The sequence below is a fragment of the Dermacentor albipictus genome, chromosome 4 (genome assembly GCF_038994185.2).
Source record: "Dermacentor albipictus isolate Rhodes 1998 colony chromosome 4, USDA_Dalb.pri_finalv2, whole genome shotgun sequence".
In the NCBI taxonomy this organism is placed as follows: Eukaryota; Metazoa; Arthropoda; class Arachnida; order Ixodida; family Ixodidae; genus Dermacentor; species Dermacentor albipictus.
Window position 1 is genome coordinate 100,800,966 of NC_091824.1, and position 14,925 is coordinate 100,815,890.

Genomic DNA, 14,925 nt, shown 5'->3' on the forward strand with positions numbered 1-14,925 from the left:
GAATCGAGAAACAGGTGTACACCTGGAACCAATCTCACATAACCATTCACTTGTAATGAGTGCCTCAGTTCTAAGTTGCGCCACCGCTTTCGCTCTTATCACTACCATCCCAGTCACGACTGGCTGGCGCTTGTTTTACGATGATAACGCGTCGACAATAGTCGACGCGTTATCTACAATAGTTTATTCTTTATCGACAAATCGGCAATAGTTTCTTCTCTTTCACTCACACGCGCTCACATACGCATGCGCTCACGCAGCCGCCCCCCCCCCCCCCCCACTCACACATGCACACACACACTCTCTCTCGCTCTCTCAATAACACACGTGTACACACCTACTATTCTTTACAAATAGACTTTGCAGGTATTCCTAAACTTCCCCAACCAATGAGCCCCTCGCTTCTCACGTCGTGTTTCATAACGCCTGCAAAGCGCCGCGCACTTTGCACTCAGAACCGTGGCTCTTACATAACTCGCTCCGACATATCCTCCGAGGCGGCACGAGCACACACCGCACACAGTACCGCGTGCCCAATGAGCACACCACTGACGTGCGCCTTTTGACGAGTAATACCCTAACGAGCGCCATGAAATCGAGCAGCTCGCGAGCGCACTCGAGTCAGTTGCTGCCCATGTATATTAAGCGCGGATCGCATTACTGCCCAGCCACGGCGCGGCCCAAGAGCGAGAGAACGTACACACACCACGCACTGGCGTGTTAGTTCTCCCGCTCTACGAGACGCGCTAAGCGGCCGGCGCTCATTATTCGCCAGCTCTTCGCGCTAATTACGAACCACCGCCGGCGCGAGGGCGCGCGGCCTCTTCCTTGGGTTGCGCGCCTTCGACCGCTCTCTGATTGCTGCCTGATCTGGCTAACACCTCTTGAAAAATTCATCACGCCCCATTTACTTATGCACGCCCCGCGTGGCGCGCCGTATGCACGCGCACTCGCGCGCACTCTCCATCCGCGAGTTGTTCGCGGGAGAGCTCCGTTGTTCTCGTCGTTTACGTCACCTTCCCCCCCTCTGGTCTCTTTTCTGTGCGCAATCCCTACTTGAACTCTCTCTTCCCCCTAGTGCCTCGACATCTTCCGTCACTTCCCGAGTGCTGGTTTTGTTTCTTTTTTTTTTTTACTCCCTGCTCGACATTGGGAAGCGTCAAAGTACGTGCTTACATGCATGTCTGAAGCAGTGACCACACCCATCGTTGGTTGCATCCCCACGTGTACGCACGCACAAGTTTCGCATAGCTGTAGACTTCTTTTATCGTATAATTTGTGTGACGCTGAACTTGATGGATCAAGAGAAAAATTGTGCATCGTGTATGGAAGGCCATTCTGGTAACTTTAGGTAGGTGCACATATTCACTGCGCTTTCCAGTTGTGTATAGTTTGGAATTGAACTTCTTCAGGCCGAACGCACATACCAGAAACACGGCAGGTATAGTACTTCGGTCAGGGCCTTCCTCCACATGCGTTGCAAGAAATTCATTACAACGAATACCAAGTAGAAGCCTCCCCAAAATATATCCAGTGTGTGTGTGGTGGTCAATTGGCGTATAATAGCTACAGATGCACTGACACTGTTGTGCGACAGTAAACTACTCTCTATGAAAGTAGTGCATATAAGTTCGGTATTTACTGTAATTCATACATGGCCACGTGCCACGTGGACCGATGCACGAACTGTAATGAGGAACGTTCCGTGTGTTCGCAATTAAAAGCGGCAGCCACGAAGAATGTGTTTTATCTGCGATTACTGCGTCGGAATTGCACGGCATCATTAGACTCAATGACGCCGGCCGGAAATGTGTTCAGAAAATGCGTTCCTTGTGGTTGCCAATCGATTTGCTATATGTGGAGTTACTACTCGAATGGGTTCTGGTATAACACGAGGGAACCACGGCAGCGAGGATGTGCCTTACATCAGGGACCACTTGCCGCGTTACCAATTTTCGAATACAACTGGCAGTCGTGATCCATATCTGCCAAAATCTCCTCGCTCGTTCATCGCTTTCTCGTCAGAAGTGCGCCCGAATCCCCGCCATTTACGTCGGTGAGCGGAAGTTCACGCCGTCCAAACTCGAAGCCATGAATCACGCCGCCGCGGTATGCGCGCGTTTTCTCGTCCGTCGCAGCACGGACGCTGCAAGAACGCACGCCCGGGTCTGCGCATGCAGACATGGTGCTCATAAAGCCATTAGCGCCTCGCTTACACGCGCCACTTTTGTGCGGCTCCGGCAAACGAGTTCAAGCGGTGCGCCGCAGTGCGCTTCGGGTTCGAGCGTGGCTATGCGTGTGGACGATATAGCCGAGGAGCAGTTGATGGCCTGCCAGCCAGCCCGGCTGCCTGCCTGCCTGCTGGCCAGGGGTGTGGTGTTTGGATGGGGCGTCAAGATCGGGATTGCGATGGCCCTAATGGAGCCACTCGGACAAGGAGCGAGGTCAAGCGGAGGTGCGGCGTGAACTCTATGAGGCGACTGCGGCCTCGTTTTTTTTTTTCCTTTTATGTCTGCCTTGTTTTTTTTATTCTCGCTGTAGGTTGGCCAGTCGACAAGGGTTTCTTTCGTATCTACTCAGCAGTAGTGTGTCAGCGGATTTAGGCTTAGGGAACGGGGTCTCAGTGCTGTGAAGCATGCGCCTCGGTTATCGTGTTCTAGATTGCACAGCCACACTTGTTCGCGACACTGATGCATGTAATAGTGCGCCCGGCTGGACCACAGTTACTCAGAGGTGCGCGTATAGCGCACCGAACACATTGAAACAAGCGCAAATAAGGAACAGAAAATGTGGGGTGGCGCCACGCCTCAGTTTTCTTTACTATGCATGCTTGTCTGGCCTCAACACCGTGCGACAAAAGGAAAGTCGTGTGTGACGTGAAGCACATCTGTTTCCTCGGCGAATCGTCTTTCTCGGTTGAAGGAGAGAGAGAGAGACTAGGGCGGAGCCGATGCGCTCTGGATTCTGCAGCGCGCATATTCACTTTTGCGATAAAGAAAAAAGATGTAGAAAAGAAAAGATGTCGCCTGATTTTTTTTTATGAATAAACCGATGTGTGCTTCATCCCGAATAAACATCCTGCATCTGGCTACACTGTATCAAAGGACGCATGCTAAAGGAGACATTCGCGTGTTGTAACAATAAAAAAAAGTAACAAAAAAGGAAAGAGGACATTCGCTCGCACCGCAATATTTCAAGGAGCGAGCGCCGAGGCCCAAGCGCAACTCTATTTGCTCACTTATATTTACGACCCTCGTTTCGAGCAGCGAGAACGCTTCGGTAAAATCGAGCGTGCCTCCGAGCAATTAGCGCTATAGCGAGTAACAAGCAAAGCGGAAGAGAAAAAGAAAGCAGAGAAATCTAAGCATAACGAGCTGGGGAAAATAAAGTTGTTCCCAACTTTCCGAACCCCCCCCCCCCCATGCCGCATTTCCTGCCACCTCAACCCCTCCTAGCCCTGCTGCTCGTCCATCGACCATGACTTGGTTATACAGCTCACGCAAAACACATCCAGCTCGGGCCACTTCTCATGCGCAGCTCCTGCGGCTCGAGCCGTCCGTTCTGAACGCGCGCGTGAACCGGCTCTAGTGTTCTTTCTTTTCTGCCCGTTCAGAGGCTGTTCTGGTGGCTGTTGCGTTCAGCAATTCCTTTTTCTTTTCTGTCTGTGTGTGCGTGTGTGCGGTTCGCGTATTATCTTATCCGCTACGGCTGTGCCTTCATCAGCTTGTTGAGTTCCGCTAACGCGATCGGCGTCCATGTCGCGGAGAGAGTTTTACATCTGCGTTGTATCGGGAGGGAAGGGACAAGGGGACCAAGTTGAGAAGGGCTGCTGTCCGAGAGCATCTACAGCGATCCCAGCCTGCTCCTTCACCCGTCCACTCACACACTGTTTCATTCTCTCTCTCTCTCTCTCTCTCTCTATCTCTCTCTCTCCAGCTCGCTTCCGACTATGCATCAACCGCGCAGCCCACGTCGTGGAGATTTATGTTTACACGAAGGGCCAGAACATGACTTCCTTTGCCGCGGGGCACTAGTAATGGTCCGAACCGCGGACGCCGCTTCGTGCTTCGGCTGCCCACAGCGCGGCTGCGGCCTTCACGGCAGCGCACGCACTCGTATAGTATACACGATCGCCGTGCTGCACAGCGCTCGGTGTTCATGTGTTGCGTGTGGGTGGGTGTGTGTGTGTGTATACATACGCGAGGCCGGGCGCATACTTCGTTCAGTGTGACCCCGAGGGTTAACAACGGAACCGAGGCGCCACGCGGCGGCATCCCGTACACAAACAGCGGCCACCGCCGCGAATGTATACGCTAACAAACACACTGCTTCTCGACGCGTCGCGGGCGCGTTGTTCTGCTTGTTTGTTTCTAAACCACTGAGCTTGCCTGCGCCACTTTTTCGTTTGCAGGGGAGGCTTCTCTTTCTCGCTCGGTCATTGCGTGTTCGTGTGCGCCGCGTAGATGCTTATTATTTAGAGCCTTCGTCGAAGCGATAAGAGGTAACACGATGCCCTCATAGACGTCTCTATTAGTCCACGCTGGAGGAAGAAGAGGAGAACACGCCGAGCGTGCGCTCGCATGCGTGTGTTCGTGTGTAGGCAAAAGCTCCGCGGAGACCCATTAAGTTGTTGACTCGCCTGCGTGTTCTTTGTGGCGACGGTGAGTGGTCTTGTATGGGCCTCGCAGAGTTACACGCGCGGCGCACTTAGTGGTTTTGAAACGCGAACAAAATAGCGCTGTTTCGAGAAGGTCGATCGAAAAAGGCGCACGGGGAGGTACAGGTCATTGGGATGAGAATGAGAAAAGAAAGAAAAATAAATTCGACGATCGAATGAAAGACGGAGCGCGCGCGGGAACGTAACTCGCCATATATCTGCTACACGCACCACGTACTTTCGGGACCGCTTTTCTCTTTGTGCACATGCCCCAAGAGACTGAACTTTTGAACTTTTGAAACCGTATGTATCAGCCTATTCAAGCTGTCGTAGTGGTATGGTGAAGCAACGTTGCTGAGCGCTTTGACTCGGTGTTGTAAGAGGTGTTCTGGTAGCGCAAGGGCGATTGCATAACGAGGACTCGCATACCGCATTTGCCGTTTGGGTGTCATGCGGCACTGGCAAATTGAATGGCTACCTCGTAAAGTACTACGCGCTGTAGATGTAAAACAAGAACAATCTAAGCGGCATCGATTCAATTTTAAACATATGCTAACAACTTTTGTACCGGACGCAGTTTGTTTGCGAGCTCTGGTCGTCTTAGGTGATGCTAAACTTTTTTTTGTATGTAATTTCGTAGACTGCGTACTTGTTACTTTGTGTTCTATTCTTCATGAATCGTAAGCCCCCCTATATGTGCTTCTCCTGTACCAAGCTCTCATATGCCAAGAAAGAAAAACGACGCTTCGCTGGTGGTGTAACCGAAGCGTCGTTCTCATTTCTAAGTCCGTGTGTCCGTGCGCTTATTATTCACGATGCAATCATACGCACTCGCCCAGCTTCCTGTTTTTAACATATGGGTACTAAGTAACTATAATGTTAGATTAGTCTCTCTTATTCTCTTTGCTCTACTAACATTCTTATTCATTTCCTGTTTCATGAACATTGGAGTTCAGCGGAATGTGCCCACTAGAGACTGCATTCCCTGGAATCTTCATTTAGCGTTTCACTGCTGCCTGACGTATCTCGATGTGACGCGACACGACTCAACTTTGCGCTGCTCGTGGCTGGTCCTCGCTTTTACAAACGCCCACTGTCATTGCGTCAGCATGATGGACATGGCCTGGTGCAAATTTTATGATTGAGACAGGATCTTTTGCTGATGAAACACATAATTTGCCTGCCGCTTTAAGCCTACCGGACGACAGAGCGTTCAAAGAACGCCCAATATTGGGCCCAGAGACTACGCCATCATATCTACAGAAAGCCACCAGAGCACTGCTGCACTTTTCAAAGACGACTGAGCACAGCGGCCGCTTTTATTTGCACGATGAACGCTGTTTGAGTGCGCGCGCATCACGTGTTATCAGTTTCTCCATTTTGTTCTCGTTTCCTCATTCCACACTTTAGGACAGTAAGCCTGGAGCAATATAATTAACCTCCCTGCCTCTCTTTCTCTCTTTCTACTTCCAGTCTTCATTTTCTTTTTCGTTACCACTGTTACTCAGCATCTTCTCCATGGCTACGGAACACCTTAAGTGTCCAATGCAAAGTCTGACAGTTACATAAATTAGGATATCGGTTTGGGCTAGTTGCTCTAAATTCATGGCGTGAATGCAGCGCAAAGCACCGACGTGTAGAAAGAACTGGCCAGCGGGAACATATACTAACACAAGAGCTGTTATGTCGCCGTTCCCATAACTCGCAATATATAATCACTGCTGATGTTTTTTTTCTTTGTTTTTTTTTTACAGCTATGCGTTTGCATCTTAACCGACAGTCTCTTCTAAACAACGCGGTTATATATGAAGCCTATTAAGTTGGCCATCACCACGAGCTGCGCTACGTGCAAAGCATGCATACCGATTTTGCCCATGCGCCAGTAACATAGGGCAGACTGGCGCGCCACAGCGCGCTACTCCGGCAGCCAGGGACATTAGCATTTAATCTCCCATGCCTATCTGCCGCAAAGAACGTGCCGTTGCGTAACGGCATTTTACGCCTGCGAACGAACCACACAAGTGGCTCATCCAGAGCCCACGCTAGTAATCTCTCATCAGAAGCAATCAGGCCCGGTGCGAGGGAAAAAAGGGCGAGGGAAAAAAAGAAGAAAGAAAAAGAAAACACGCGTAAGGAACAAAACCTAGCAGCGAGAAAAGGGCAGCCTTTCACGTGGGATAGCGCTCGCTCAATCACCGCCGCCAAATCTGGGGCTGTGGTGCGTCGACGGGCCGCACCCGCACCCGTACGCCGCCGGAGCACTTCCCCGGCTCGCCGACGTGAGCGCATATGCCGAATGACGCGCACCTACTGCGCACACACCTGGCAAACAAAGAGTAAAAAAGAAGAGAAAGCGGCGACCAGGGATAGAGAAAGACTGCGGCTACGAGAGAGGGAGGTGAGAGTATCAGCACAAAATTAGTCATGCACCACTGGCGCTGAGAACAGTAGGCCCTATAGGTAGTGCCAGACTTGTTTGCTTAGCTTTGGGCCGTTGGCTAGCTTGATAAGCTTTAAGAAATGCTAAATGTGCACTGTAGAATGATCGAACTTCATTTTTACGTCGTGTTAATTTTGAAATCAAGGCCCTGAAGTTCATTTACGTGTAAATACTGAGTACGCGCTTATTCACGCTTTATTATTATTGTGTTTTAAATGTGTTTCACCCTGTCTGTTCACTTCTAAGAACATTCGAATAGCTTCGCTCCTAAGGACCTTCTCCATGCAGACTAGCTTGTAGGTCACATGCACAAGCCGGAAAAAAATATCAGAGTTTCATTAAAGAGCTCTCTCTCTCTCTCTCTCTCTCTCTATCAAAGCAAATGTAGCTCTCAAATATTACACACGCAAAGCACGCCGCGCGAGGCAGGCCTGGAAAGACACAGTCGGCCATCACGCCCTGACAGACAGCCGCCGTTCTGGCTGTAGGTGGTACACGGCGGCTGTTTCTTTCACGAAGCATTCGACGGGCGCTACGAAGGGCGGGACCACGCCGTGTTGGGCTTCGCGATACGGACGCACCTTGGACTGCCACCGCGGGGGAGAACGTCACTGCAGTCACTCTCTCGGTGTCTCGCGGCCGGTGTTCTCCGAGCAGCGCGCGGTGGAGGCAAGCTCGAGCAGTGAGCGGGACGAGTGAAAGAAGTGGAACGGACAAACTACACGACGTACCGTGTAATAATGCAAGCCGTGCTAGCTGCGGGCCCGGAGGAAAGCGGGGTGGGGTTAGGGAGTGCTGAAGGGTCCATTAATCTCGATGCGGCCGGCCAGCGCTGCTCGTCGCGTGGTTTAGTCGGCGCGCCGCATATTAGCACCGCTCCACTACCACTCCACGTGCGGCCGCTCTCCCCAGACTGGGCTCAACTCTGCGAAGAAAAAAAAAAGATACATATCCTAGTAGCAACAACAAGAACAGCATCAAGAACAATAAAAACAAGAAACGAGAAAGAAAGAACGTCATCACTTCCTTGTCCCGTATTTATTTTCTTTATTTTGATTTTTCTTTTATATTTCTCGCTTTGCACCACTCCCCACATCTGCGCAGCCCAAGACGTCTTCGCGCAAGTCGTCCCTCTTCCGGGACTTCTGGTTTTGGCAGCGGCGCGCACCATGATGCGACGCCCGAAAGTGCGGTACGCGAGTTTCAGCTTCGGGCTATGATGAGTTGTTAGAGATGAGGTGTAGATCAAAGCAAGCACGTGTGCGGCTTCGTATACAGACCCCGTGGTATTATGGGAATAGAATGCCGTGGTATACTATAAGTATAAGGAAAGTGAACGCAAAACGCGAGATCATCTGACGGGAACAGAAGCGTGCAGGCAAAAAATGATTGTTATGAGTTTGACGAGAGAAGTGACTATACTTCGCAATCTGGGAGGAAGCGAATGCCCGTTGAAGATCTCCCGTATGGCAGGGAGCAAATTAGGGCTGCGTGTTGCCTGTTCAAACAAATACAAACTTTCAGGCGGTATCCGGCGGCTGCTTCTCGTAATCTTCTCTTTTACGCTTGGTAGCGTGGACAAGGACAGAAAACGAAGGCGTGCATGTTTTTCTTGGCTGCTAATGAAGGAGACAGTAGCAACTGTGGATGCTTTGCATATGACACTGCAAGTTTTTTGCGGGCAACTGCGTAATAGCTTAATACGCCTCAAGTCGAAAGCTCTATGCAGATATATCCGCATATCACGTGTTCTATATCACATTCATTTGTGGTAACTCATATTCACGTGATTTTGTAGCACCACTTTTATGGAACACTGCTAACTCCGATAGGCTAAGAAAATTAGCACGTGCAACAAGTGATCGACAAAACAAAAGGTGCGCGGGCACGCATGCACGCGCACATGCAAACAAGAGAGTGAGAGAGAAAGAGCAATAAAGAAAAATTTTGCTCAGCAACATTCAAGCGAGAATTTCAACCGTGAGAGAGCCGCAATCTCTATTTACCATGCGCGCTCGAGAATAATACGCTTGTTTGCAGGACTTCGCTGAAAGCGCGCCGCCGTCACAATGACTGGCTCTTGCTTCTCTGTTCGCAAACTTTGATTTCCTTTGTTTAAAATGGCATTGTTGAAAAGCGTCTGTCTCGTTGCTCTCGCCACCAAACAACGCCGCACTGCTGCTACTTATTTAAAACAATTTTTTTTTTGCACCACGTATCACCGTTCAGAACTCCAATTTGCCTTCGCGGGCACACACACATTTTATGTGCAACTAGCGGTGGCAGAAGCTTGCTGTCTCTAATAAAGAAGCTGCGGCCACAGCGGCAGTCCACGATGAACTGTCCCGGGTAGCGACATTGTTTCTCTCGTCTCATTTTCGTCTCTCCTTCCCTGTAGTTTTCTGCGCTGTTTCATTCCAGCCCTTATCGTGCGCTAGCTGCGTGTTTTTCAGCAGCGAGTAGAAAGGAGGCAAACGCGTCTCTTTATTCGGTCTTCGCTCTCACCATCTCGCTGCTCGATGCTACAGTTTATGCGGAAGCGCAGAAACAAAAGGGGGCGGCCAGGGATATGGAATTCTTGCTTAATGCCATTCAGATCGTTGTGATGCATGACCTCATTTTCGTCTCTCCTTTCTTTCTTTCATTCGTTCTTTCATTCGTTCTTTCCTCACTTCTCTTTACTTCCCACTGCTGCTTGTCTTCCTCCTGGAATTTTCTTTCCCCTAGACAGCGCACGACAAGAGGAAGGCAAAAAATTAAAAGCGCGGGGGAGCCTTTTGTTTCTGTGAAATTAAAACGGGTCCGCTCGTTCTTTTCTCTACGCGGCGAAAAAGCGCGATCAGGAACATTATGGCGCCGCGCCGTTCTCATCCTCGGCAAGTGGGATCACCGGCAGCCACGCGTGTCTTGGGCCCAGTGAGGTTTGGTGCTTCGCCTGAAAACAACAGCAATGAAAGAAAACAATCTAATCATCAGAATCCCAGCCAAAAGCAGGGGACCCTTGCTGCCCTAGCAGAGTGTATATAGCAGCTCCTCCAATCCCAGTTAAAATCCCGAGCCAAGCGAGCTGGCAGCCAGGCCTCGCTCCCCCCCCATCCCCCCCTTTCGTTAGCTTCCCTATCTGTCTCTCTTTCTTTGGGGAAATGAATAAAAAACGGGCCGCCGCTTGTGCCAATACCGAGTTATCTCTTGCGGTGGTGGCTTGTGGGGCCCCTCTCGGTGCGCCAGATAGGTTGCTCAGTAATTACCCAGGGGGCCACGGGACCCCCGGTACGCGAGCTGTGGCGCTCACTCGCGTCTCTGCGTGGCGCAGGCATCGGAGTAATTATCTCTGAGTGATGTTCGCGCGTCGTGGATGGCGCTCTCTTTCCCTGTCGTATAGAGAAGCCCTATTATAGGGATCGCAGCCTCGTCATAGAATGCCGGCTGCGCAAGTTCCTCCGTGCGCAACCCCGGAAACCGCGGGAGGTGAAAAAAAGGAAGTGTCCCTATCACGGATGCACATATAGAAGTCTATACGCTTTTCCTGAACTCGCCGCAGCCTATCGCCGGCCGTCGTCTGCTTTTAGTTTGCGTGGGTCTGTGTGTGCGCGTGTGCGAAAGTAAAACCGGAGCATTTTCGCGCGAACGCTTAAGGGCTCGTAGCGCCCACTTGTTCTATCCCGCGAGATCCTGTCTGTCTGTCAGCGCTGATACGCTCATATCTTTGGCAGGCACCGCGCGGTTCTTTCAGAGGTGGTGCGAAGTGCGCGACGACTCGCGCGGTGACGCGCTTCGACACCACGTGGGCTCTGCGCTCGTCACCGTGCTGAGCGCCCTTACCCGTACTCAGTCTCGCCTGCCCCCCCCCCCCCCCCCTTTCTCACGCGACCCCCGCGCCGCGCACAAGTTCGCGCGTGCGCAAGTGGGTGCGCCGAAGATTACCAACCAATTTCTGGCTCTTTGCAGAGCCTCCTTTGCGCCCCTGAGCCGCGACGGCGTGCCGCTCCAGGAGTAAATAAACACGGTGTTTTGAGAGCAGTTTGGAAAGGTGACGAAGCGCCGGCTTTTCCCCGGAGGGACGCCTGCGGTGTCTCTCACTCGTGTTAATGTGGTTTCTCTCTCCTTCTTGGTCCCCGTCTGGCAATGCGGTGATCATTTTCTGTTTACAAAAACGTCCACTTTAGATGGCAGAAGAAAGTTTTTATCTCGGTGTACGCTCGATGCACCGCACTCATGATTTTCTCCATCCTCCGCCTGTCCGCCGGGTCCAAGCAACGATAATTTTCTTAAAGTGTAATCATAACAGTCTTTAGAGGGATAGTCTTCGTGATATATACATTTTTTTTTTAGCGCTTGCTACTGCGAATCTTTTTGATGCCCCTAAGTGATGCGACTCAGCGTCCCAAATAATTACTGCTTCGTGGCTCGGCAATAAACTTCAGGTGACGTCATGATCAACTTGAAGTTGGCGCCATCCTTAGCTATACCTACGATGGACAGTGTCATTCCATTTTCCCTGGTGGAATGAGCAGAGGCGCAAAGCGTATAGCCCTGGGACACCTCGTTGAATCCGCCCCTCCAACCCCGAACGCTTACAATTAAGCATTATTTGCCCAGCTGCCGTCTCTCTAAAGTTTAGCAAATAGCTTTTCCAGCGTAAAATCGCATACCGTGACAGGGAAATCGTCGCAAGAGATTGCAGTGCGGTAACACGAAGGAACGATGACGCAATAGGCGTCGTAGCAGTCAGTAATTGTTTTATCTATGAGCCACATTATGCAGTAATGCGCTCGTGAACCATTCGCCATCACGACATGCCGCCGTTTATTTTCACTGACGGCTTTTATTTGCGAAATACTTTGCGGATGGAAGAGCACGTATACAACGTGTAGCACCTCCTCAAGTTCAACATCTATCAAATGTTCAACATATATTTACCCGATGTTCCAACCATGTGTTGTACACTGTCAACCCGATTGGAATCGGCATGAGTTCCTCGTTGTGCTGTGATTGCCGATGCTACTGCATACTTCACAAGCGTGAAGGCTTAGCTTATCATTGTTCCGCATCTCGAGAGCCCTAGCATGTCCCAGAGCCTAGCCCCAGATGTCTTTGGTGCTCCAAAAGGACTTCTTCTTGGGCAAGTTGGTGCTTAGATTTCCTAGGTATACTTTGTGGCGCAAAATACATTTCTGGAAAAGGGACAGAAGAAAGGGAGACAGAAAGGGAGGCAGACAGACAGAATGCCGTGGTCGAGTCCCTCCTACAGAAGCTGAAAACTACCGCTGCGAATGGGAAAACGCACTCGAAGGAAAGGGAGCGAGTAAAGCCAGAAGTAGTACCTTATGTGCACCGTGTGAGTCATAACCTCAAGAAGGTTACTACCAGATATGGCATTCCGGTTGTCTTTTCAGCTCCCAACAAGTTAGCTCAATTGTGCCCCCGGATCACACGCGAGGGGCCGCGGGGCTGCCAGAAGCAGCACGCCAAACATTTCAGGGACTGCGTTGAAGGGGTGGTCTACGAAATACCCCTAGATTGCGGCAAGTCATACGTCGGGCAAACGGGACGTTGTATTAATGACAGACTGAGGGAGCATGCTAATAGCATCGGCAAGAATGAGAACGCGCATCTTCCTGCGCACTGTAAAGCCTGTCGTTGTAGGCCATGCTTTGAAAGAGTATTGATTCTTGGCAGAAGTAGGGACCAAACTGCAAGGGAGTTGTTGGAAGCGTTTTATATTAAAAAGAAAGGGTCTGATTGTGTCAGCGATACATCTATCGTATTATATTCAGCAGAAATGTGCTTCATCCAAAGCATGTTATCATGACCACGTTGTTCTGCCACACCTTGGCTCCCTGCGCATGAGCGGAAGTTGTATTTTCTTCTTTACGTTTGTTCAGGCTGTCATTAAACAGTTGGTAGTTTGGCGCTTCACTGTCTCCCTTTCTTCTGTCCCTTTTCCAGAAATGTATTTTGCGCCACAAAGTATACCTAGGAAGTCTTTGGTGCTGTTGCGGCCGTGTTTGGAGCAGGACACTTTCTTTTTCTCGCAGGCGTCAAGTAGGCGTCAATGCGTTACGTGCAGTCCCTTCCAAACACTCCGTAACAATGTATCTTCAGAGTAACTACACAAGGCACAAAAGGGTGTGTCATGGCCCACGTCAGCTGCTCGATTTCAGCATTTTGCGCACTGTATAAGCAATGAATTAATTACTTGCCCTTCCACTGTAGTTCTCGTAAACCTGTAACGCCTTTCGTTAATGTATGTTATTATGCCAGTTGTCAAGAAAAGCTTTGTGTATGTATTCATGTGTGACTCATTCTGCATGATACATTGTCGTCAATGACCGACTAGCCCTGCGTTGCCTAAGAATTTGACCGATCAGAAATGTCCCAGCAACTTTGTATCCACGCGCCGTCTGTGTATACTACAGCACCAGTAGAAAGGCGCAAGTTATGATTCACGATATTGCCGACGCTCCCATGATGAGCAGACTATTTGATATGGAACACTATACTTGCGAGAGAGTTTAGGTGTTGCAACAAGAGGCCAGACTCTCTTTGAGGGGTTGAAATTTAAAGACGTAAGCTTCGATGGTCTATTGTCGCCGCAGGACTCTATAGCCCTTTCGGTGGATTGTGCTTAGTCCCACCTGAAGCCTTGATGACGCGGCGCCGCTGAATGTCTGCTGCGCGTTAGCATCATTTGCAAGCGCCGCTCGCAGCACGCTTTGAAAATGTTGACTTCGAAATGCGCGTGTGATGAGCCTCTGTTTTGTGTAGTTTAGCCTGCTGCCGCTCACTTGTTATTTCTCTTCGCGAATTTAGTGTCACGCCTCCTCCGACCTTTACGCGCCAACGCGATACAGCTGGCATCGCAAGGAGTGCCGAATGCCTCATTCGTGTGCATCTATCTATATTGGCGGAATACGCGTGCAAGTCTACACCCGCCTGTAGCTCTCAACGTCCTTCTCGTTTTCTTATCCACCTGCTTTTCTCGCCATTTCTCCGCTACCCGTCTCCCTTTCGTCATTGCAAACGCGCTCAGTCAGACGGCGTTAGCATATGCAGCGCCCGCAATGCCTGCGTCTTGCTAACCCACTTTCGAGCACTTTCAGCTCTCTTCTTTCGCCACAAACCATCCCGCGGTTGCTATGCTATTCATCGAGAAGAATGGCGCGTATACTCTGACGCAAAAGGCACGACCACAGGTTGCGAAGGACTGAAACGTGAGAAGGTGATATCCGAAGTTTTCCAGGAGTGTCTTTAAAGAGCCAACCAGAAGATCAGAGGAGATCATAGTGCAAGCACACTGCAATTCCTGCAAACGCCTTTCTTTCCCTAAGGATCAGCGATGCGCGGGCGATTGCGTACTGGTGAAACTGCGTCTCGACCAACCCATATTTCGGCAAACGTTGAGTAGCGCGTTGCCTTCCTCCTTCATAGCTCTTCTCTTCTTTTCTTTTCTTTGTTTCTCTACTTTTTTAGAACGCGCCCCCACGGTAGGTTGTGTCACTCTTACGCATTTCGATACAGCTACATTCCCTTTAGGCAGACGCGGTTTCTCTTAAATCTTGTGCTGCCACTGCGTTTCGTGTGACATCAAAACGCGCGAGCGCAATGCCGTATGACATTTAGAGGTGTACACAGCCAAAAGCGCTTCTCTCGAATGGCAAGCAGACACAGGCCCACTACTTAAACGCTCCCAAATTGTTTATTCTGAATAAAGAAACAGATAGCTAGCGTGTTTTGCTTTTTAACAAGGGAAAAAAATTAAGCAAATTCAGGAATGCAAGATTATCATATAAAGTCCAAGTTACAAGTCCAACGTACAAGTTGTGAA

At 50.3% G+C, this 14,925-nt stretch overlaps 1 protein-coding gene and 1 long non-coding RNA gene across 3 annotated transcripts in view; one reads left to right on the forward strand and one right to left on the reverse strand.

Annotated features, from left to right (window-relative positions):
* LOC135904588 (uncharacterized) overlaps positions 1–14,925 on the forward strand; it is a 348,163-nt gene that overhangs the window by 77,803 nt on the left and 255,435 nt on the right. The window lies entirely within an intron of this gene.
* LOC135904603 (uncharacterized) overlaps positions 1–14,925 on the reverse strand; it is a 66,957-nt gene that overhangs the window by 20,215 nt on the left and 31,817 nt on the right. The window contains exon 2 of the long non-coding RNA XR_010565169.2: positions 7,829–8,022. This is a non-coding gene — a long non-coding RNA (uncharacterized lncRNA). The remainder of the gene's footprint in view (positions 1–7,828; positions 8,023–14,925) is intronic.